General features: G+C 40.3%; 1 protein-coding gene across 11 annotated transcripts in view; it reads right to left on the bottom strand.

The window, feature by feature from the left end:
- hivep3a (HIVEP zinc finger 3a) overlaps nt 1-26,625 on the bottom strand; it is a 55,295-nt gene extending 28,670 nt beyond the window's left edge. For 2 of the 11 annotated variants that reach the window (XM_085149834.1, XM_085149837.1), the window contains exon 1: nt 3,453-26,625. The gene's annotated coding sequence lies outside the window, so the exon portion shown is untranslated. The other 9 variants (XM_085149838.1, XM_085149840.1, XM_085149839.1 and 6 more) reach the window with 7 other exon arrangements.

Below are 26,625 nucleotides of genomic sequence, written 5' to 3'. Positions count from 1 at the left end.
AACTGATTTTTTTCCCTCCCTCCCTCTTTTTTTCCAGCAGGCTGAAAGCTCACAGATAGGAGGAGCATTGAGGGAGTACCAGCCGGTAGGATGCAGACAGGCAGTGAGCTGCTCATCTGGTCAGGCGTAAAAAGGAGAAGCCGAGAGGATTGGAAGAGAGCCCAGGGTGTCCATCCTGCTCCAGGCCACAGAGAAACCTTGTGACAACTGGGCTCCAGATTCGAAAATGATGTGATGATGTGTCGCATACAGACATTTCTGGCAAACGCTACCAGCAGACAATCTTATTCTTACCAATCAACTATCTGAAACCCAATTATCTCACCCTAACATACAAGAGCACAGATCTTTTTACTGTTTTCAATTTGGATGGACCAAAAAAAATGTAAGAAAAAATTAATTAAAAGTAACCAATGTAAGGTTTTTTCTGAAAATAAATAAACAAAAATAAATAAATAATAATAATCTTAATTACACACGTTGTTTTGTCAGTGACTAAATCACTGCAAAGTTAAAAAATAAAATAAAGCTCACACACTGCTAAAATAACCCCAAAACAATCCCCCATGCAATGAACGATCAGTGGATCTGACAAACCGCATGCTCATTGGAAACTCAGCAGCCAGTGAACATAACCTGAATAATCATCTTTTCTGAATGATCAAAAGTGAAATTTATGAAATGAACTTCATGCTTTATTCAGTGGACTATTTTTCAAGAGTCTACTGTTCACCGTAAGGATTAAAAGGATAAAAGGACTTTAGCTGACCTTTTCCAAGGTCAGCTAAACTGTCATCTGAGTAAGTGCTTATAAATTCTGGAAATAGGTACAGGGTCCCCTTCTGTGAGCATAACTGTTATTTGTTTCTTTGTCAATGAAACTTATGAAATAAATCATCTATGCCTGAGAGCAGCAAGTAGGCCTGTGTGCAGCGTGTGTGTTTCATTTATTTCATGTCTTTTAAAAACAAAAAATTAAATTGTAATTTTTCTGTAATTAATTTCTGTAATTGTCTGATATGATGCAACGGTTTCCCAATCCAACATGGTCTCCGACAGAAGAAAATGAAGACACCGTAACCTTATATATGGTACAATCTTTCCTCGACTAAACGTCCCAGCAAATTCACAGAGGACACATTGTGCAATGCTCAGAGAAACTGCACAAACAAAATCCAAGAGCTGCAACTGCAACTCTAAAGGCCTCAGTTAGTAAGCTAAATGTTAAAGTCCATGAGAGTACTATTAGAAACAGACTGTAGGAAGGGTTTGGAAGGGTTGCCAGGAAAAAGGCTTTCTCTTTCTGAAGAAAAAAAAAGAACAGCACAACTTAGGTTTGGAAAGCTACAACTGAACAAACCACAAGACACCCTGTCCTTTGGGCAGAAGAGACCAAGGAGAGGCTTGCAGAGTGAAAACAAAACACAGCAAATCAGCACAAATTCATCACACTAACTGCCAAGCAAGTTGATGGAGGGGTAATGAATTTGGCTTTATTTTCCAGCAACAGAACATGAGTGACTTTCATTGATTGAACTGACCATGAACTCCATGAAGAGTCCATGACCACGAAGAGTCAAATATGAGGCCGTCTGTCTGACAGCTAAAGCTTGGCCCAAATTGGGTCACGCAATATAACAATGACCCCAAGCACTCCAGCAAATCTACAACAGAATAGCTGTGACTGGACCTTAAGAGGGCTGTGCAACCAATGTCTGCAAACCTAAAAAAATAAATAAAAAATTGAGAAACGTGATGAAAAGTGGGATCAAATTCCTACACAATGATGTGAGAGACTCATAAAGCCATAAGAAAAAGGTCACAAGCTATTAGATCATTAAAATTTACTCTAGATTTGGATGGAAACTTGGTACCAGCCCAAGAAAAAATGTATTATCGCAATGCATTTTCTATGAGTTTAACAATTCCTAATATCTTCAGTGGTTAATAGCAGTGATCAGGAAGAAAGCCCCATTACATCAGAGGTAAAGTTGAGGATTACGTGCTGGTTCTAGATTTGAAGTTGGGTTACATAAAGCACATTTTTTTATATTGCTTACCTAATATTGGATTTAATACATGTTTATGCATATTGTCAAAGTAACCCAGAGCAAAGATTCTGTATTGAGAATAACTTACTGCAAGCTGCAGAGTGAACACTTTGGATGTTCCCAGTTGTTCAGAGCAAATGGCAGCGTATGCAAAATGCTGAACATTAATCTTTCACACAGTACGACTGAGGACATTTTGGCTACTTCAGCTTTGCTGTTTACGAAAAATGTTTGCAGAGGCCCAAATCTGGTGAAAAACCAGGTGATTATTGCTTTCAGCGTTTGTTATCATATTATCAGAGGACGAATATTGACCCTTGCTCTACTGTCTGGAGGTGACAGAGCTGCCAGTGTCAAGCTCTTTCACAGGGTTGTCTCCGTCCGTGCAGCTGGGGCTCATCTGCATGGCCTTGTCACAGTTTGAACATCATGCTTCCAAACATGTTTTCTCAACAGGATTTTTTTTGTCTGTTAGGAATGTAGGATGAGAAAAGGATGGAAACAAAAAGATAAGGTTTCACAATGCTGCCCTCCTTTCCCTAAACTGAACACTGTGGACTCATTTTAGTTCCTCGAGCTAAACACTACATTAACATTTAGCAGTGGTTGAATAGGGGAAAAAAAAGGGCTATTTTTGAAGATGCAAATGTTTTGAATACGTCTGGATAATTCCAGTTTAGACACCATTTTGTCTGCAAAATGGTCATATGTAATTTTAGGAAGAATAAAAAGTTTTGTTTGTACTGTTATTTCTTTGATTTTCTGTGTTATAACCCCAAACTCGAGCCATTTTCCCCATTTACAGCTAAACGGGTTTATTGTAAAAGTCCCAGGTTATGGAAGATTACATTTAAAACAGGTCAAGCATTTCCCCTATCAAAGCTTTACAGAAAAGGCTTATGTATTCATTTTCTCTTCAAAGGATGGAGCCAGTGCTGTGCTCTTTAAATGTGGCAGCCCCAGGTGGGTGTCTAGGGAAATTATTCAAGAATCTTGGGTCAAGTTCGTCATATTTACTACATGATCAGAATCAACACAACACACTTCTTTTTCCATTAAAGGAGTAAATACATAGTTCACTACTTTGTTGTTATTGTCATTATATTGTCAAGCTATGAGTACAAAATATTTAGAAAAGATGCATTTTTTTTCCTTAGAGCCCTCTTATGTGACAAGCCTTTAAAAGATTTCAGTTTTGTTTTGTTTTTTGGGGAGGGCTTATTTGCATATCGTGCTGGATTTTTAGCTTTTTCCCAAAATAAGACATAAGGGAGTATATCAATTATGGCTGGTTTTGGACTTGTCAAGTAAATCTTCAAATTGGATGAGTGTGATGACCATTGATCAATATTCGATTTTACCTAAAAGGCCAGTATTGACAAAAACATATATTGGTCTAACTTTCGTTGCGTTGCGGTAGACTGTCAGTAGCAGCATCCAAGCTTGGGTCAGTTCTGGCTCCATCCTGCAGAGCCATAGAGGGAGTTTCGAGGCACTGTGCCACCTGTCACCAGAGAGAAAACACAGGCAGGGTGCTCCTTAGAATCCCAGCAGTCGAAGGTTTCACATATGGCCTTAAAACACCACAGGAAGCAGAATCTGTCACTGCTACGCCTGCCACACTATGGAGTAGTCTTTACAGAGTCAGTTTGTGGTACATAATGATCTCTTAAATGCATCATCACAGCCAATTTAAAATTGTGCTTCATAATTGATGTAAAGCACAGCTGTATGATCTTAGAGTACAGGCAGTACAGTCTACCAGCCATTACAAGACAGTGAGCCACAGACAGACCAGAGATGCCCCACCCAACCCCCACCGTACACCCACCAAGCAGGAGGAAACAGATGCCCCTCTCAACCTCAACCTGCCCTAATGGCCAATGAAAATAGCCATGTGACCAACATGGGTTAAGTTGGACTGCCACAGTGTAAAGAGTCCATGGAGATAAATGGTCACCTGAGCTCCAAAAAGAGCTCCAGTTACTGTATGACCTGACTCGTCAACAGCAGTCCATGTTGACAGATGTTGTGCAGAGCTCAGCTGTGGTGGCTGGTGCTGATTTAGACTCTAGTTCCAAATGTTCCAATAACATACTAATTCCACGTGTGTACAAATGTGGCTTTATGTAGCAAGGAGGAACATTTCTGTATTTAACCTCCTAGGACCTGGCGTCCACATATGTGGACATCACATTTTGGGTTGTCTAGACCAAAATACTAAATTTTGCTCTACAAGGGCCTGATATCCACTTACGCAGACATTATTCTGCCACTGTTTAATCGAAATTTAAAACAAATTTCCTCTTATGGGAATCTCATTTTTCTCAGAAACAAAAATCAAGTTAAAAAAAAACAACACACACACAAAAAAAATCATCAGGTCCCAATCAGGGCAAATAGCAAAGAGAAATTGAAAATGCATGCCATGAAAGCGTTCGGGTCTTAGGAGGTTAAGAAGCAATAATTTAGATTTTCACTTTTCACCAAAGCAACGTGACTGTAATACACAATCCAAATTTCACACGTATGATACATTTTGATATGCCAAGCATTTTATTTTTATTTGAGTATTCAGCATGACGCGTTTTATTAAATTTGTTGCCTTTCATAGATTTGTTCTTCTTGCTCATGTTCTAGTATAACTCTAACATTAAAAGAAAACCCAGCCATATGAAAGGCTATAAAACAGTGTATGTCTTGTGCAAGCCCCAAGTCTAAATAAACAGGGAAGGCTGTGTCGAGAAGGGCACACACCGTAAAGTTTTTGCCAAATCAATGTGTGGATCAGAATAACTCCATGTCAGATTGGTGAAGGCCCAGATGGAGGCAGAAGATCTACTGTACTAACCCTTTACAGGAACAGCCAAAAGAAGAAGAAGACCACAACAACTAAGATAGCGGGTTTTTGTGACATGTCCTATGGCAGTGTTTCCCAACCTTTTGGAGCCACGGCACATATTTCACATTAGAAAAATCACACGGCACACCGCCAAACAAAACTGTCCCAAAAAACCTATTGATAATTTTCCCCTGCGCACCAGGCATAGCGGAATTGGCACAGTTTTTGCTCAGATTTTCTCCAGGACCCAGGTCAGATTGACTACTTTTTCTTTTTAGATATTTATCCATTGCTATTACGCCGTGCATTGTTTCACTCACAGCAGGACTATTATGTAATTTCTTCTTCGTCTTCTTCTGTTTTACTGGCAGTTGGCAACCCATTTCATTAGAGCAAGTAGTTGCACTGCCCTCTAGTGGAAGAGAATGAAATCGTTCTGCCCGTTACTCATGCGGTCGCTCAGGCTACGTTCACACTGCAGGCGAAAGCGCATCAAATACGACTTTTTTGACCCTATGCGACCCATATCCGATCATGGTATGACAGTGTGAACAGCACAAATCCGATATTTTCAAATCTGATCTGGGTCACTTTCGTATGTGGTACTGAATTGATACATATCTGATGTTTTAGAAAGCAACTGCTGTTTGAATAGTCATGTCGCATTATATCTGTCTTTTGCGTCACTGACACAAGACAGATGCCAATTATCAGCGCCGGAGAAGACATCATGAACGCTTCCTGGCCATCCAGTGAAACTGTTGGGAAGACAACATTGGAGAAATGTGAACATTTTATTTGTACTGTATAATCTGCAGTCTCTGACAGAAATCCTTTGAAGCACCGCTCCTCTCAAAACAGCAATAAGGATAATTATTAGGCCATATGTAAATAACAAAATAACTTTATAACTTAAAGCAAAATTTGGAAACGTAAAGTCCGAAACAAGTCTTTATATTAAGGGCCATCAGTCAAACAATACTGTTTGGTCTGGGTCTAAACAGAGCGCGTTGTGTGTGACGTCTTCTTTTGCGCATGCGGGCCGCTTTGAGGGTTCACACTAGAGCGCGTTTGCTGTCGCATTTTATCTGTAGTGTGAACGAGCAGACAAAAAAAATCAGATTTGATCAAAAAAATCTGAATTGAGCATTAAGACCTGCAGTGTGAACGTAGCCTTAGACTACTAATCAGGAACCAGATAATATTCCACGGCACACCTGATCATTTCTCACAGCACACCTATGTGCCGCAGCACAGTGGTCGGGAAACACTGTACTATGGTAACCATTACATTCCAATTTCCTGTTTTCAGATCCACAATATACTTTATTAATCCCAGAGACAATTATGTGGTCACAGTTGCTCAAGACAGTTACGAACAAGTTAAAGTACCAATATAAAATATTACAATATACTACAAAATATTACAAAATAGCTCTAATAATACAAAGAGCTCTAATATACAAATATCCCAATATATTACACAAAATTGGAAGTTGGAATTCAGATGCGCCCCGTATCATACCGACTTTGTTATTAGTGTGAATGCTGATTAAGCATTCACAGTATTTTTATCCAATCATTTATTGTCATTTGTCCAATTTCCCATGGAAAATTCAGAGGAAACAAGGGGAGTTAGACAGAAGCATGGCAAGCAACAGAGGTCATGAGCTGGAATCGAAATGGGGGCTTTACAGTTATGCAACTCTCAGCTAGAAAGCAAAGCCAACTTTCCCCCAAATGTCAAACTAGTGGATAGCCTGGATTCGTTTCTGCTGCTCCAAAGTACCAACACAGACAACAGAAAGCACGCACATACAGTAAGACAATTATAATTGGAAACACACTTTAGTGACCTTCTGAACTTGCCAGCCTGTGAATCAAAAACGATATATTCTAATGTAATTGTCTGACAGAGACCTGCAGTGTGTCACAATTCTTGGGATATTTTCATGAAGTAATTGTTGTAGTATCTTGAGTAGTTATCAAAACATTTTTAAATCATTTTTTACTGAAGCTTATATGGACAATATTGTTAAGTTATATTTGTTTTACTTTTACTTGATTATCCATGTCAAGGTCTATAGAAAGCTGATTTGCATTGACAGATGTGCAGCACAGACAACCACAGTGTGAACAATTCCCTTAACAGTTCTGTTCAATCCTGCTATGTTTGTTGATCTATATGGGTGGGCCACCACCAAAGCCCTATTTAGAGCTAGGGAAGAAAAAAAAAAACTGCTTACAGGCTGCTTACAGTTGTGCCAGACTCTGATGCTGCAGCACCTTCCTGGCCATCAGTGCTGGTTGAGTACTTTGTGGCCTTAGATTTTAAAAACAGCAGAGGAAAGGACTCAAATAACTTTTTTTTATGCTCTGTTAACTTCATTAACCTCAGTGTACAGGGTGGGCCATTTATATGGATACACCGTAATAAAATGGGAATGTTTGGTGATATTAAAGTCCTGTTTGTGGCACATTAGTATATGTGAGGGGGCAAACTCCTCAAGATGGGTGGTGACCGTGGTGGCCATTTAGAAGTCGGCCATCTTGGATACAACTTTTGTTTTTTCAATAGGAAGAGGGCCATGTGACACATCAAACTTATTGGTAATGTCACAAGAAAAACAATGGTGTGCTTGGTTTCAACGTAACTTTATTCTTTCATGAGTTATTTACAAGTTTCTGACCACTTATAAAATGTGTTCAATGTGCTGCCCATTGTGTTGGATTGTCAATGCAACCCTCTTCTCCCACTCTTCACACACTGATAGCAACACTTAAATAACAACAACTTAGCAAGCAGTTTGCTAACTGTAGCATGGGAGATGGGAGGTCTCGTAGGGTGTCTTGCATTGAAATCTGCTGCAATGACCCGGTTACTGCATTCACCAGACATCCACACAATTTCGATCCGCTCCTCACGTGTTAACCTCTTCGACATGTCAATGGCTGTGAACAAAGAGAAACTTGTAAATAACTCATGAAAGAATAAAGTTACGTTGAAACCAAGCACACCATTGTTTTTCTTGTGACATTACCAATAAGTTTGATGTGTCACATGGCCCTCTTCCTATTGAAAAAACAAAAGTTGTATCCAAGATGGCCGACTTCTAAATGGCCACCATGGTCACCACCCATCTTGAGGAGTTTTCCCCCTCACATATACTAATGTGCCACAAACAGGACTTTAATATCACCAACCGTTCCCATTTTATTACCGTGTATCCATATAAATGGCCCACCCTGTATATCATATAGCTAAAAGGTACACTCTCTATTAAAAAATGTGTTAATATTTGCAGAAGCCCAGTAACAAAAGGCTCATTTACAGAAAAGTTAGTAAATCATATTTAGAGCAGCAGCAAGCCAAATCAGGAACAAGGAGTTTGACACAAAAAAATGGGAGGCATTGTGCAAGTGATGAGAAAACAAGCTGAAAATGGAGAGAGGAAATGCTAATTATAGGCAGAATGACCAGCTGCCTGCTATATTTGTCCCCACATCTAAGTTAGGTTGTTTCTGCGAGAGTTTTTGGCTTCAGGGTGTGAATGTGGCTTTTGGTTTGGTCGCTGACTGAAACTGTGACACTATTTGCATACCCTCATTGCGATTCTGATAACACAGGCATACTCCTAATGGCTACACCTGCAGTCAAATAAGGTAGCTTACATCTCATGAGACTGTGTGAATCAGTTTTATGTGGGCACAAATAAATGGGATTCATTCTATCTGCTGAGCCACTTATGAGCATTTTCCGAATGAAAGGAATTGTTTCGTTTTTGCTCCTACGTGTGAGAAATTAAACAGAGAAAATGTCAGTCCTCTAGCAGGAAATCCACACCGACCCCCAGCAGGTCACACTTTATATATAAATGATGACATCAGGATGTGGTTTCCAGCTCTGCCCTTTTAAAAACTCCCTACCATTATAATGGCAAACACTGTAGGTGACTATACAGCATGACCACATGAAGAAAGGGAGGTGCAAAAGGCATGGAAAGTCATGACATCAGCTGAAAACGATCAGTAATTAGAAAGTAATCCTGCCACTTAGTGCAAATTAATATCGGCTGGTTCAGTTCCAACTAGTCACTATAAAAAGGTGTCTCATTACCAAGGTGTCACACAAGACAGATTTCATGATGGTTAAAACCAATGAGCTCTCTCAAGACCTTTTCATCCTTATTGTTGCAAAACATATTAATGGCATTGGTTACAGAAGAACTTCTAAACTACCGAAGGTTCCAGTGACTACTGCTGGGACCATAATCCAGAAGTAAAGAACATAATTTCAGTATAAACGAGCCACAACCAGGTTCTCCATGCAAGATTTCAGAATGAGAAGTGAAAAGAATTATCACAAGAGTTGTCCAAGAGCCAAGGATCACTTGTGTGGAGCTACAGAAAGACCTGGAATCAGCAGGTAAAATTTTTCAAAGAAAACGATAATGAATTTAACCGCCATGTCGTATAAGCACACTCACCACGTAGGACTCCACTGCTGAAAAAAAAAGCATGAAAAAGATTGCTGGAAAACATTTAGACAAGAAAAGCCTGTGAAATACTGGGAGAATATAGTCTGATGAGAAAAGACTAAAATTGAACTTTTTGGAGTTCAATAAAAGGCACTGTATATCACCCCAAAAACACCATACCAACAATGAAGTTTGGAGGTGGGAACATCATCGTGTGGGGATCTTTTTTTTCAGCATACGGCATTGGCACATTTCATATACGTAAAGAAAGGATGAATGTAAAAATATGCAAAGACATTTGTGATTAAAAGTCATGCCATCTACCAGGATGGTGAAGGTGAAATGAGGGTGGATGTTTCAGCAAGGCGATGATCCCAAACACACAGCCAAGAAAACTCAACTGCTTTTAGAGAAAGATAATAAAGCTGACAGAATGTCCCAATCTAAATTAAGAGATGAAAAAAACTTAACATTACTCTGTCTTCTTGGAAAGCTTTGAGTTTTTGTACTTGTGTTCCTCTGTGTTAAAGTGTGGAAGTGAATGAGTTTGAGTCTGTAGCGTTTCAAGGAGAATGTGGTGGCTGCAATAAAGAGAAGCGAACATATCAGCACTCTGAGGTTTGCCCTGTGCTTTGATGTGAAGTTTTTGTGCTGCTGAAAACAAGATGTTATGATCACGTAGACATTAATTAACAATAACTCAATGTCCAAACCTGAGGTCAGTGGCTCAAAGTTTTACTGACCCATGTACATTTTTACTGCCTTGTGAAAAATGCTTTTGTCTGTCTGAGAGAGAGATATCTCTATGTATGTATATTTAATTGAGACTGTTTTACATCATTTCACTTTTAATCCCCTCACCCCCAAATTTAGACTCACCGCTGTTCACTTCCATGTAAAATAGGACGGCTGCCGTCAGCCTTCAGCAAGCTGTATCATTTAAACATGATGTCAGACTATGGTAACAGTCAATCTGCATGTTTTAATGTAGCCTTACTGTAGATTTTTCGCTGTGTAAAACGAACGGCGGTGGATGGAGCAGCTACAAAGTTTTCTTTTCTTCACATTGGAGTTTGTTGATCAGGTGCTTTGATGAAAGATGCACTAGCTTCCCCCCCCCAGTAAAGTTTTGATGGAGGTTACAGGAACAGTGCTGCTGTTTTGGATGCCACGTTAAACTGTGCCAGCATCATCATCATCACTACTCCTGTTGTTTTATCAGTTTTTTCTATAAAATTGGGCTTAATGTGGCCAAACGTTTTATCCACATGCTGCTCCTAAAAACATTTGTATTGCAGGTCTGTTTTTAGTCACAAATGTGGGTGAAAAACTCACAAGTGATCATGGTTCCATGGCGCACTACAGAGCCGTGCATTAAACGAACCATCAAAGCAAAGACTTTGTGTTGATATATTTTTTTTTTTAAATAATAAAATTATTCAAAATACTTGAATTGTTGCAGCCCTGTTGTTGCAACTACAATTAATACTGAACGTTAATATTATAGGGGAAATCATGAAGCAAATAAAAGAAACTACTTCTGCTATAGACTGCATATAAAGGATTGATGGAGCCAGTGTAATATCATTCAATAAGTCTTGAAACTAATGATTAACATCATAAACTCATCACAGTCTAACAATTTAATGAGGTTATAAGAAAGGGAAAATCTTCCATACACGTTTGTAGAATTTGACCGGAGAAGTCACCCACTGTCGGTTTAAGGTACATTCATATTGGCTTCCGTTTTTTTTAAATATGTATGATTTGAATATATCTATTGGGCAATGCAAAATTATATCCAACTTTTTTTCCCCCAAACAATTTATAGAAGAAAAAGTATTTTAATAAAAATAAATGTAAGATTAGTTACACCTGTAAATGTGGAAATCTCACAAAAAAGACTTTCTACAGTGATAAATGATTAATTTTGTGCTTAGCCGAGTCCAACATGTTCATCAGTGGACAGAATTTGTTCTGCTGCCTTAAAGACAGAAAGGCTGCCATACATTCATAGTAGTGATTAGTCTACAGTACTTTTAGAATTTGGTGTTGGGGCTGTTGACTATTTTAAGGTTCACAATAATAGATTTAAGAGTTTTTATTCTGTTTCACAGTCATAGCAGCTAACATATTAATGTATAATAGATAAGAGAGAAAACCAGGAGGGATTACACTTTGTTACAGTTCTGATGGTGCTGAAACTCCACACATGGCACATTAAAATAAACATTATACAGTTTTCCGACTGCCTTCAGTCACATGGAAAATCATTTTAGAATGAGAAAGATGATGGATACAGATCCATCTCTTCACCTTACCAATTAAGCAAAACCAATTAAAAGATACTGACACATATGTATGAAGCAAGGTCATATTGTTGAATTCTTGAAGAGAAAAAAAACCCCTAATGATCATACAGGGATGACATTTCTTCATGTATTTCTTCAGTGTTACACATTTTGTCAGAGAAGAACTTTACACATTTTCAGTACTGTAAGATTATCAAAACTGATTTACAAAAAAAAAGATTGTTGAATGTTAAAGTAGATCTTGTTATAGATTTCTACATTAAATTCTATTAAGGGCAGCTTGGCTTTTAAAGAAGTGAATGTGGCCGAGGCATACGTGCCATAAAGATGTTTCAAACCAAATCATTCTGAGTACCAAAGCAGTGACAGCGCACGGTGCATCAGTGCATGAAAAGAGCTAAATCAGGAAACTAATGGAAACCAGTGAATAGCTGATAACAACCGCGTGCAAAGTCTTCACAGGGGAGTGAATGCGTGCAGCAGGCAGCAACTCTGTGCGATGTGATATAACTCAGATGGATCAATACTAACACAGTAGAGCCTGGTGCATCTGGCTAGGTTGTCTGCTGGGTTAAGCAGGATATGGAACACAAAAGTACATCCTAGCCTGTTTTTATTTCAAGTCTAAATAAATAAATAAGTGAATAAATAATTTGCTGACCTTTTGTGCATCCAGCTCATTAAGGCGCAGTTCATTTCAAAAACAGCATGCCAATTTTTGGAGAAAGCACAGCTCAGATCAAACCAATCCCAATACAATGAGTTTTTTTTCCCTCCTCAAGCTGGGCAGTAAATGCAAACCAATCTGCCTGGATCTCAAGATGACGTAATGCAGAGAGAGAGAGCGGCCATATGTGCTCTTATTTCACCAACAGTGAATCAACAGACAGGGCTGAGGCAACCTGCCAAAGAGCCTGCTTGTTCAGGAATCTATACTGTCAACACACAGAGTGGCGCGAGAAACTGCTGTTACTGTAGGCAGCAGTAACAACTGACAAACACTTCTGAATTAAAGCAATAACTGGGACGTGGCCACGAACGATCTCGAGGTCTACCTGTGGGTACCAGCTGAGTCAGCAGTAGCTGTGTGAAACCATGCTATCTACCAGTGCTGCACGATCAGATATAAGAGTAGTACTGAGGAACAAAGCCACCGACACAACTAAAGCGACATAACACAGAAGCTACTACCATGGGGATCACAGAAAATCACAGCCTTTAACAACAATGACATGTCAACAGGAGCACGCAGAGCAGAGGGAGACAGTGTGATGCGATCCTAAATACCATACACACACAATGCAGCATGTATCCACTTTAAGGCTGCTAGAATCAATAATTTTAAACGACTAATGAATCGGGTGGCAGCGTAATGCATTACACGTCACAAACCCACAGAAAGTTACTCTCCACCTCAGCTTCATAAAGCAGTTCAGCATCTTTCACATCACTGTTTTGGTGTTGTGGTGATTTTGACACTTTACAGTTTTGGTCCTCTCTAAATGAAAAGGCTCTGATAGCTGTGACTTACCTGCAGGCCCCTGAACAACAGACAAAGTTACTAACTGAGGACCTAGATTTGTAAAAGACCGATACACAAGAGAATGACTATTGGACTTAAAAGTTATTACATCTCACACCAGTGACGTCATTTTGAAAACATTTGATTTTGTAGCCAGATGAAACAAGGAAAGAAAAAAACAAAAGATGAATGATGCGCAAGCTCCAGAGCTGAACAATTAAGCCAAAGTGGAAGTGCTAAAAACTTCAGTTCCTAAAATGGCCACTTGAGGCTGCATCTAAAAGCAAATCAATACGCAAAATGGGTATTGATTTGGATAATGGGTATTACAGGCTGGCACAAAAATGGTTTTGGTCTCTTTGGTCCCCCCTCATAACAACTAGATAAAAGTGGGGGGTTTTGTTTTTTTAAATATAACACAGTGGGCTTGATGTTGAAGGCCAGTGGCATGTGGTGACTTTTACATAACAGCAAGCCGAGTCCATGACCACTCTCGCACTTAACCTAAAAAAAAAAAAAAAAGAAGTAAAAACAGACCATCCTGCAGTCTTTAAAAACACCAATAAGACAAATTGAATTAAATTTAAAAAAATACTGCTGACTAGGGCTGTGCGATATGACCAAAATCTCATATCCCGATATAAGACATCTATCGTCCCGATAACGATATAAATCACAAAAATGTATCATTTTCTGTTAATTCTGTGAATCTCGGGCAGCTCGTCTTGCGGGAAGTGTTTCCAGCTGCGCGTCGCGTACCTGGAGTCGAGTGTTTTAACAGATGCATGAAACTATACATTTTTAGACATAAGTTATAACGGCCTCCGTTTTCTTTGTGAGTATTTATTACACGGCGTGCTGCGGGGAAAAGCCTGTTCTAACGTTTGAGTCTAAGGTTTATTTTTTAGCACCTCGCGGCTCTTTTTTACTTCTCATCCGTAAATAATCTGCTCTTTCACGTAATTCAGTTTAGTTTGAAAAGTCTCAACAGGATCTTGAGCTTTATTGTGAAAGGTTTATGTGGAACGTAAACAAGCGGACATGCGATGCTGTTACCGTCGTTGTTACTAACGACGACGCATAAAAACAGGCGCTTGTCCGTCTGTAGTGTGGTTATATTAAATATAAGAGAAAGAGAGAACTTTAAGAAATTAATATAGCCACTACAGTGACCATCAAAACGATGAAAAAATGTTGCCGTAAACAGTTTATTTTGCGACACCACGAAACAAACGATAGCGTAAAATGAAACGATAGACGTTTTTATATCGTCATCCGATATATATCGTTATATCGAACAGCCCTACTGCTGACAACTCTTGTATCTTGCTGTGGTGTTCCTGGACGTCTTTACCTTTCTGCACTCGTTCCAAAAAAAATCTTCTATAGTTATCATCAGAATATCTACTATCAACTGATGCTTGACTGGCATTCTGCTACTAATTAAGGCATAAGTTTAGAGGCACTACCATTTTAAATAATAATAATAAATATACGTACACAGTCAGCTGTATCCAATCCCTGTCTGCTTGGCCTCACTATCACTAATTTGAGTAATTGAACTGGACCTTCCCCCAATGTTTGTGCTGTTGTTGCCTTTTAGATCATTTAATCGAATTATTTAACAAATACTTGCTGTGAAATGCAGGCCATCCAAAAAGTTTGTCATTCAGTTCTGGCAAGTGAAACTCTTTTTACTTATTTTTTGCAATAATTACCATGAATACATGTCTATGCATTGCATAGGTCATTGATACAATTAACACTCATTGCACTTCACACTCTGGTCCAAATGTGGTCACCTTAGCAACAGAACACCACCCCACCATGAGGGCAGACAAAATATTAAGGTTTAGGTTTCAAAACATGGAGCCCAAAAGCCAGTTTAGGAGGCCACGGTAAATATGTCCATTTAAAAAAAAATAAAAATACAGTGTCTATTGCAGCAGGGAAAGGTGCTCCTTCTGTTCTGCTATTCTGCTGTGAGTGGGAGGGCAACTCTAACCAACCTGCAACAGGTGGAATCTGTTCCACCTCTCTGCACTGAGCTCACCGAGGCTGTGGAGCAGAACTGCGGCCGTCTACACCTGTACTCCAAGATGGTAGCGTTGGGGCTAACTTTAGAAAGACTCGCAAGCCCCAATTACACTAATCTGTTTATTTCTTGTAAAGCAGGCTGCTTGAAGAATAAAAAAAACTTACACACAATAGTGTGTATGGTTCCTTGCAGCACACAGGAACACATAACCTTGATGGATGAATTAAAAACTGCCAGAAAGGTGAATGTGGGTACATTTTGTGCTCTCTCTGTCTGTGTAGGTGATTTGTGAATGAGAACTGCAGCTGACAGGCCTTCTGCCTCACAGGCTGCTCTCTCCTCAGGGGTCACAGAAACCAGAGGTTTCTCTCCACCTCACAGAAACCCAAGCTGGGCCCATACGCTTGCCTCCGGGTCACTGATGGCATCCAACCCCCTCCAGAAGAGGGCTGCAGCTCGGCCGATGGCCTAACAGCTCGCAGAGAGAGCACACATGCTCCAATTCCCATACACAGATACACACACACGCACTGCATGCATAACACCCGAGCATACGGCATTCACAAAGCACACTTGCACGCTTTTCTGCCAACATGTTTTCCTCTGCGTATACACGCAGAGACACGCACACCCACACAGGGTGAGTGTATCCTTTCATTAACAAGGATGAGAGTCAATTTCCACTCCTGTCGTTTTAGGCTGGCCGCTGGTGGGGAGGAAATCTGTTTGCTGATGGCAGTTTTGACATTCAAGCTAGCGTCTCTGTGGCTGGGGGAAGCCCTGTTTGTCCTGATTGATGATCAGGGCCAACAGAGGGTCTTCTACTGCATGACTACCTAGAATACTGTCACCCTCATCAACACATACACGTGTGTGTGTGTGTATACACATCCTTGCACACGTCAGTGCTTGGACCTAAAGTAGGATGTACATAATACATACGTGAGCTTTATAAGTGAAGAATCTTATTTATTACTGCTGTAGTTGCTTAGAGTTAAGAAAAAAAAAAAGGGGATTTGTCAGGCGCGAGGAGTTTGATGATATATTACATTGGGAAGCGATCTGTTCCAGTGCAATTTCAGCATTATATACTGTAGCCAGTGTAGAGGATAGGAAATGACTGTTTCCTATTTCAAACTTGAACTGCAGTGGCTCGCCAGAAGCAAGTAGTTATAGTCTTGTTACTTAAAAATATACACTAAAACCAAGTCATTGGTGATCATTTAAGTAGACAAAACAGTGTAAAACCACCAACAAAAAGCTTGAAACGTAATAGTATGATGCAATGTATAAATATAAAATGTATATACATTTCTTTATAAGTGGTGTGTTTGGTGTTGGTTGAGACTTCTACAATCACAGCGTAAGGGTGGGAGAAAAAAAATCGATACAGCATAGTACTGCAGTGTTTGAATGGCAATATTGTATCGATGGTGAGACACCAAACGTCGATATTTTATTAAATAAATTAAAATGGTCTTGGAGTACTGTGAAAAGAGAGCTCATCTCATGTAGCACTGAGATAACTTACATGAAATCAACACGACCGAAAAACCACCCTATTATGGACACAGCTGACAATGTGAATTCAGAGCAACCAAATGGCTTAATGATTTAGTTATTTTGCACCAAGCAAAACAGCGCTTAAATATTGTAAGGGAAGGATCGTACAATAATACAGAGAAAACCCCAACGAGCAAGCTTTTGGCAACAGTGGGAAGGTAAAACTCGCTTTTAACAGGAAGAAACCTCCAGCAGAAAAAGCCTCAGCAGGGGCCACCATTTGCCTTGACTGGTTGGGGGTGAGTGTCTCTCATCCTCAACCAGTCGAGGAAACACTGTGGAAGAGAGTCAGAGTTTCAGTCGTGTAACTTACTGACAAATAGATGTAATGCTTACATGATTAACATACTATTTAAAAAAAAATTCCTGTCACGGTTCTGGGTCAGTTTGACCCAGTATTTTGAGTTATGTTTTGGTTTATTTTTGAATGATGGATTGTTCTTTATGTTTTTCTGGTGCTTTGTTGGGTTTTATGATGAATCTGCGTTTCAAGTTACTTTGTAGGGGTGCAACAATACACAAAATTCACGGTTCGGTTCGATACTTTGGTGTCACGGTTCGATATTTTTTCGATACAAAAAAAAAATGTTCATGCCTTTTTAATTTGTCATTTATTAAATTTGCACGGCACATTCTGCACCACATCTCTGTGCGTTCATCATTTGTTTGAAGCCAGTTCACCTCTTGCAACCACTTTTCCGAGAATACGCGCTTCTTTTGTGGTTCGGACTCCTGACATTTCTTTGGAGGTGGAGGAACACCAAAGTAATTGCTTAAAGGAGCTTCTTCGACATCTGTAAGAGTTCTAAACAAATGTCTGTCCTCCTCCAGAAAATCTTATGTATGCAAACACGCGTTGCAACTTCTTATCTTGTGCGCGTTTTTTATTTTGACAGCGAATGCGCACCACTTATGTGCACCCCTGGTTATTTAGCTTGTCATATTGCAGCCACAGAAATTCTTTTGTCCATGAAACCATAAAGCTGCACTTTCTTTTTGCCTTATAGTCTGATTTGTCATAACGTTTCCGTTTTGTGGTAAGCTTTTCTTTGGCTGTCACTTCTTCACCCTGACCTGTCTTATTTGGCTCAGCAGAACTAAAATATATATCCTGCTGCTTTTACACAGGCACTCACATAACGCTCAGCGATTCTCTGCGCGATCAACCTCTCACAAGCTGCGGGAGATTTTACTTGTCATGTTTGCATAGTAAGCTAACGATTGATAAGACGATGTCAGAGGAATTGGTGCACAAATTATCATCACTCACCAATCAGTACTGTCGCTCTCTATACACAGTTCGCGCGATTGCAAAGCGAAAGCAAAAAACAAGCGCAAATTCAAACGCGATTTCAATATGTCAGATATTGACAGTGGCTCACCGATGCCAATGACATAATTACCCAGCTACATTTCCGAAAGAATGCAAAAGCATTGACATATATTTTTCCTTCATACAATAGGCCGATGGGCAGGGCAGAGATAGATTTTGGTAGCCTGACTGGAAAAATCGCTAGCCCCGGGCTAGCGATTTTGCGAGCCCTGTATCTGATTGAGGAATCACTCATCTTTGGAAAAGAGAGTTTATTACAGAGAAATGGCTCTTTCCAAAATAAAAGCTATACTATACGCTTCTTCTGGGCTATATTCTCAGCAGCATATTAAACATATCAGGTCCCCATAAGGAGAATCATGTGCTAACGGCTGTCTAAATGACTCGGGTAAAGTTTGTATGCGTGCTTGTTGTTTTTGTCTGCTTTCACTTGTCTTTGCACTAGGATGATGTCGGTGTATATGTGCAGTCATATTTGTTGTGTTCCCACTAGTGCTGGCAGCGTTAATCTGAAATGAGGTTAACGCCACAACACGGCAAATCTCCGTTAACTAGCTACCGCGGATCGCCCCGTGCGTGGGGCTGGACGGCCAACACGTTAACGAGCTAACTGCGCTAACACACTAGTTCCCACCCATGTAATTGAGCATTGCTGGCACATCCAACAAACTGTTTTACTTTAGTCCATGGCGTGCTTACCTTCAGGGTCATACGTCACATGAAAACCAAAATAGTTCCAAACGCCAGATCTGAATGAGGGTGGGGGAGGTTCAATTTGCCATGTTGCAAGGAGAGCTTAACTTCTGTCTCGCTAGCTTGCCCTGCGCTCAGTGAATCTGCGTTCGACTACTCCGCCTAGGCTGCACTGTCGAGCGCAGATCCACTGAGCGCTCAAAACAGACAGCACCGTCAGAAGGAAAGTTGATAAAATAAATTAAAAATGTTGTATTGTTCGATACATATGCGTACTGAACCGAAAGCACTGTATCGAACGGTTCAATATCGATACGAGTATCGTTGCACCCCTATTACTTTGGTGTGTTTGATTGTTTTCTTATTCTCTTAGTGCTTGTGATGATGATGATGATGTTCTATGTTCCAGCTTATTCTGGTTTATTTTTAGTTCTGCCCGTGTTAAGTCTGTGTTTCTTAGTCTGCGTCCTTGTGTCTTATTTCCTGTTTTATTGTGAAAGTCTATGTCTTATGTTAGTGCGTGCAGCTTTGCTCCCCCTGTCTCGTTAGTCCAATTTCTCCCAGCTGCGTCTCCCTCCTGTTGCCCATTCCCTGATTACCACCCTGTGTATATTAGCCCTGTGTTTTCCTGTGCTCAGTGTCGCGTCGTACCCTCAGATCCTGCCTGTGTGTTCCTGCTTGGTTTCATGGTTTGGTTTCTGTTTTTGTTTCATGCCAGCAATAAAAGCTGTGGTTTTCAGTTACTTTTCGTCTCGGAGTCCTGTATTTGGATCCACATTTCCACCTGCCCGCACACAGAGCCCTGACATTTCCATTTAAACTCAAAAAGGTCCAGCCTGATGAAGAAGTCTACACTTGTTCAAATACATTTTGACTTCTTAACCTGGAACACTTCACCTGCTACCAAGGACACTAGTGACTGGCACCTGAGTGACAAGGTGCCCACTGGTGACTCCCTTAAGAACAGGAAGCATGAATATCAATGTTGTCCTCGCTGGCCTCACTGCCCTTGCTGAACAGAGGAACCTGTGAAAAGGACGTAGCAAAAGCTATGCCATTTTATAACATAGCAGCACAACGTGGGACTTCATAACACCCACTGAGACTCTGCATGCTGCATAAATGTTTACCATACCACCACTGTACGTGTTAAGAACCAGGTGCCTTGCCTTTTGAGCTCCACTCAACATGCTCTCTCCCTCTCCCGTGGCAAAGCCAGTGAAAGCTTTTTGGGCTATCAATGCCACAGTGAGGCCATTATGCTCCTGCTTGAACATCAGGCTCGATAGGAGTGACGCTAATCTACAGGGATCCATTACAAACTAACAGGAATTACAGCATAATGGTGATAATGATGGTTTTGTTTATGTTTGATACACTGGCAGACATCAGGAGCTTGGTAAGTTGTTCTGGATAAAACTGCATTACAGCTGTAGTCAACAATAATGTTCCTGAACATGTGTTTCGACTTCATTGCTTGTCATCACTTAATAATATGACAATAATAAGTGAACCTACAGCTACTTCCCACGATGCTTCTCTAATGGCTGTTTTAGACACGCTGGTCCTTCTGTCTTCTGTGAAGTTCAGAATGTATACACACACACTACCTTTAGGCAATATAGACAGAGCATCCAAGAAAATGAATTTATCAGCAGATCATCTCTAGGAAATGAAAACTGAATCAACAGGGCTGAAACATCCAGTAATATTTCAATGAACCATGTAGGGCTGTATTTTAAATCAATATTTTTTATACTTTTTTCCAACATTTTTTTTTCCCCTGTACTCTCAGGAAAAAAAAGGTTCAACATAATTTTTGAGTTCATGGTGATGTGAGTGTACTTTTTTTTTTTTTTTAAATCATATATGATGGCAAATCTTCCAATGTGAGATGAGGTCTTTTGACTTTGAAAGAAACCCACTGTATAATCCTGGTTCATTTCAGTTTAATCACTCTAAAGAAACAAACAAAAAACTGAGTGTGTAGAACTGTTCCAGCTCTCATAGAGCAAAAGGAAGGTTACACTCTGTTTTTGGGTTTTTTCGCTTTAAGTGGTAAAACCAAAAAAGTTTAGTCTTTTGACTTTACAAACTATGCAAGAAAATCATTAAAGTATTGTGCATTGAAGGGTATTAAAGCAGCTTCCTTTTCAGGGACAAACTCACCATCTGAGGCTGACGCGCTTCTCTGATTCTCAGATAGGTTTCTGGGTTTGTGTCGTTGTGTACAACGATTGTGGGTTTGTGTCGCTGTATCATTAATCCAATGAAATTACACTCCCCCCCCCAGCAGTTTTAGCAGAGAAGCCCAGACCTCCCTCTTACCAGCCACCCCCTCCAGCTTGTCCGGAGGAACACCAAGGCGTTCCCAGGCCAGCTGCGAGATATAATCTCTCCAGGGTGTCCTCGGTCTGCCCCGAGGCCTCCTCCCGGTGAGACATGCCTGGAACACTTCACCCAGGAGGCATCCTTATCAGATGCCCGAACCACCTAAACTGGCTCCTTTCGATGTGGAGGAGCAGCAACGCTACTCTGAGGGCCCCGCGGATGGCTGAACTTATCACCCCATCAGTAAGGGAGAGGCCAGCCACCCTTCGGAGGAAGTCCATTTCTGCGATCTCATTCTTTCGGTCACTACCCACAGCTTGTAACCATAGGTGAGGGTAGGGACGTAGATCGACCAGTACAGTGCTTTTACACTCAGCTCTCTCTTCACCACGACAAACCGGTACAGCGTCCGCATCACTACAGCTGCAGCACCAATCCGACTGTCGATCTCCCACTCCCTTCTCCCGTCACTCGTGAAAAACACTCTGAGATACTTAAACTCCACTTGGGGCAGGAACTTGTCCCTGACCCGTAGTGGGCACTCCACCCTTTTCTTTTGTTTGTTTGTTGCCACTGCAGGAGAATTACACATTAATGTAATGAATTATTCATAATCAAAGGTTTATTCAAGACCAAGAGTAAAATCTACTTTGTACACCTGGGAGAGGTGAACTGACACACACACACACACACACTGAGGCTGAGTTTCACCACTGAATCATGGGCTCGACAGGTGCCGCTCTCAGCTAGTTATCGGGTGTCCTGAGCACCGTCAGGGCTCTCTGGAAATTGTAGTTAATCTGAAGTGTTCCTGTTGATTTTTGTCAAAGCTGTTATTTTTTTTTTTTGAAATTCAAAATTAGGATTTGCAGTATTGATTACCGTATCCTTACTGAGCATGTGGGTGTTACCAAGAGCATGGCCTCCTAAACCATTAGAATTGAAAACAGAGTTTACTGACATAAAAATTTGAATTTTTAAAAATTGTTAAAAAATGTTTAAAAATTTTCCTCAAATATTTTTATTAAATTTTCTGCATTAATTTTTACAAAAGACAAATTAAACAATATGCCGTTTTCTTCGTGACATTACAATTTCTAAGCATATTCATATCTATTATACACTGTATTTACAGGAGTTGATCACATATGATTTTGTGTTATTAGGTTAAAAAAAAAAGGAAGAAAGCATACAGACTAGTATTAGCTACATTTAAATTGTATTTAATTTGTGGTATGCTGACACAGACTCTTAAAATGATCTCCTCCACATTTATGAAAGCATTATAGACTACTTTTTTTTTAAATCAATCTACTGAGAAACTTTTTTCACATTTCATTTTATTCTAATTAATACAAAGATAGCAGAAAATAATTAGCAAACAGAAATGTTCTCTTACTAGAAAGTCAAATAACATCTAGGCAACACTGAACTCAAGTTTCATTTTGGAACTGTTTTCCAACCATGAATAAACGTAGAAATACTAACAGTTATTCAACGGGTAATGCTTGCTAGGACACTGCTTCAGTAACGTTGAGGTCTGGGCTCTGAGGAGGCCAGTCCATGACTGAATGTTCCACAATGTGCCTTGTGGACCATTTCTGATAAGGCTTTGGTGAACAGAGGGGTCAACTGAAGGCACAAATGCATTTCTCAGGGCCTGTCTCAGGTTTTTGCTGGACTTTCTCTGATTTCTTAAGCGCAATTTTTAGATACTGCAGTACTTTCTGCGACTTCTTTTCATCCTGCACTTGTCCAGATTCCTCAATTTTTTTAAGACGACATTGGACACCATGCGAAAATATGCCAAACTGTTATCTTTGTCATTTTCATGTGTTTTTCCAAAATGCTGCTAGTAACAAAGTGCGTAAATTGTTCATTATGTGTATACACTAAACAGGTTCAACCCTTTATAGCTTAACAAACAAGAAGGCAAAAAAAACAAACCAAAAAACCCCCCAAAACAAAACAACAACACGCTCCACAGAAAATAGTTAGATTGAGATACTGGGAGTATACTAATTCTGTAAAGCCAGGAGAACAATTGCTTAAAGCCACCTTTAAAAAAAAAAAATTACAAAAAAAATTTGCTCATTGGAAGGAGATATGCATGCAAGATTGCACTTGAACAGAATTGACTAAATTAACTAAAACTAAATAATTTTGTGAACAACAAAGCAACAGATATAAAACAATAATTATTTTTCCATCATTTGTGCTATACCTTTATGAATTATCTGCTGGTCGCTTGAGAAGTAAACGTCAGAGGTGCAGCTATTAAATGGACAATCGACAAATGAAACAAGAACACCAGAACATTTTCCTCTGCTCCAGCACAACATGGATCTTAGGTTCCAAAGTCTACTTTAAGCCCTGATCATGACACACGTTAAACTACATGAGATTAATGGGAATCCTTTCAAAAGGAGGCTTTAGTTAATATTTACAGCAACACAAACAGCTTTATGCTTCAAAAATAATAAGCTGTGCTTTCATTTATTTATCCTATAACTGACAGGAGCTGCCTCTGCTCCTCTTGGGAGTGAGTGATTGATGCAGGCACGCAGCATCACCACTGACTGCTGGAAGACCCAGTGCTGCACTGTTGTGTCCCCTGCGCACCCTTCACAAGGTGAAGCACAGGGGGGAGAGATGATTGTAATAAACAACCACAGTCACAGCCCCAAGGCTTTAACATGAAGCCTTTCCAGGGAATGCCAAAAATCTGACCCTTTCACTACAAAGCGAGACATGACCATATGAGACGTGTAAAAACGAAACTATGAAGCAAACTGCTTTACCCAGCTTGACTCATGATGAGCATTAATTTATGACTGTGATCCATTAGTATTTCCTAGAAACATGTTTCACTTCAGCAGGAGCAGAAATACATGTTTACAATGAGATTACAAAAGAAAACAACCAAAAACTGAACCCCAATTCCGTCATTTAGTAAAAGGAAATAACATGAAACGTTTGAAGGAACAAGTGGATTTAGATAATCAGTGACTATTCTCTCCCCCCCCCCCCCCCCCCCCCCAAAAAAAAAAAAAAAAGAAAAAAAATACTGAACTAGTGCACTGTCCCAAGCTCCAGTTTACTTCCAGAAATGCTGTCTTGGAAGGATTAACTAGCAACACTGTTGTTTTTGTAGCAAAGTCAGCAGCCACAGCTGTCCCCAGATGCCCTGGTATCCAGCATCATTTTTAGCTCTGAGCAGTACAATAAATCTTGCCCTTTTGTAGGTGCACACCATTTTCATCTCAACTAGTAATTAGCAACTGGTGCTACAGAAATCCAAACATACAACACAGGGACAGTAAAGTTTATCCATTTGGCAACCACACTGACATACAAATCAAGCCCACCAATTTAAGCTCAGTTGTGATTATGTAACATTATCGGTGCTTTGATTTTGTTTGTTTTTTTCTTTTTTTTGAGGGGGGGGGGGGGGGGGGAGATTCTTCTCACGCATGATGTCATATTGGATTCTTTGCCAAGCAGGTTATGCAGAAATGTCCGAGCAAGGGGAAGGCGTAATGCAGACAGCGCAGCTGCCTTTTTCCGTTGCGTGTAGCGTGAGTCCGTTCAGAAAAATCTCGCATTTTACTCCATGTTGCTCACAACGGTATGACGAAAATCTTTTTCTTTTTTTTTTATGGGGGAGAGGGGGGGGGGTGATCCTGAACATACAGGGTTGTCTTTCTACACAAAAATGGAAATAAAAGTGCTCGTAGGTGGATGCTACACTGACCACAAAAAAGTGAGAAAGAAACATTGTGTTCTTGAGCATGCGCACTTTCAGAAGAATTAATAAATATTGAAGTGCCAGATTTTTTTGAATGGAGGCTAGTTTGCTACAAACGAGGCGCAAAGAGCTGCTGAAGCCCCGAGCAACATCACGCGCCGCCGACTCAAACACTTACTAATCAATAACAAACCATGAGCAGTGATTCACACCTGTGTAAAACAGCAAGTTTGGGGGCTTTTAAACGGAGTGACTGGGTGAAAAGAGATAGCTGTTGCGATTTAAGGCACTGAATACTCGCACAGCAGCGTTTTCAAGCCGCAGCTCTGCCACAAGAAGGAAATACAGATTTAGCAAAACACCCAGGACACGCAGAGGCAGACCACTCCAATTTTTCCACATAATGCCACACACAGAGCCAAGGTGAGCTACTACGTTCAGCGTCAAGTTTACTGAAAAAACCCCACCATCCACGTGATTTCAAAATAAAACGGCGTCGTAAAAAATCCCAAACATTTCTCCTCCTGTGGTTTTTTTTTTTCAACCACAGCTCCGCGCTGTTCACTTCACACACAATTTTAACACCACCCAACTGCTTTTATCCCCAGTTACCCATGTATTCTACGGCACAAGGTGTTTATTTAGGCTGAAATCAATGCACTTCCTGTCCCTTTATGTTCACTTCTGACCGACTTGCCGCAGCTCACCACCATCACCTCCTCCCTCTCGCAGACAATGAATGAAGCCAGTTTTGGGAATGGGCAAGCCCACCAGCAGCTCAGGTAGCCGCGTACATTTCTATCGTGCGAGCAGGAAACATTACAAACGCATGAAAGCGTCCTCCGACTGCTCTGCCCGTGCTAGTCACCATATGTTGACTATATTTTTATTTTACCATTCATAACAAATAGCGACTAGAAAAAACACGCTGGATTACAACTATTCAGCAACGGCGTGTACAATACTACAAATACACTAAAATAGCACAACAAATGGTAATATTTCAAACAACGCCCCCTTTCACACCATATATGATCTTACATTACCTGCAGGATGCTCAACTTCACTTCCCTGCGGTGCGTCCACTGCTTCACCAGCTGCGTTAAGTCAACCGAGGTTGTCCGAGAGGAGACAGGAAATGACCAGATTTGCGTTCAAACTAAAAGCGAAAAAAGCCCATGCCATTAGTCTTGTGGCGTTGACGGGACGAAAATAAATCGTTGCTTATTTTATTTACAAACTATAGCTTTAACGTTTGTTTGAAAACAAATAAATAAACCAAAGTCAGTGGGCTTAGGTTAAAGCTTCACTCAGGACAGCCAAATGTCACATTTAAAACCGGAATCGCCACATGCCATTCTAGCTAGCTTGTTACTAGCATAATTCAGTAACACCTCATACAGCACATCAGATAATAGTATTTATGCTAATTTATCGTAACACCTCCAGCTGCCGAATTCCTGATCCCTAACCTGTGGACTCGGACAGAAGCTTTCTGTGTCACACCAGGCGGAGAAGAAGCGTAGTTGTTACCAGCTAACGTAATTAGTCCAGTCCAGATGCGGGTTGTAGCGGGACGAAGCGAATTCCCCCAAAAGTGTGCGCTGTAATTTGCCATCGCGCTAGCATCATTGCTGTCAATGTCCGGTAAATTAAAAATGAAGTATTTCCGGTCATTGCTTTTCAAACAAACAAGCACAAGAAAGCAAGAACA

Source organism: Neolamprologus multifasciatus, chromosome 22, assembly GCF_963576455.1.
Source record: "Neolamprologus multifasciatus chromosome 22, fNeoMul1.2, whole genome shotgun sequence".
NCBI classification, from domain to species: domain Eukaryota; kingdom Metazoa; phylum Chordata; class Actinopteri; order Cichliformes; family Cichlidae; genus Neolamprologus; species Neolamprologus multifasciatus.
Note: the sequence above shows the minus strand (reverse complement) of the source record. Positions and strands in the feature narration are given on the sequence as shown.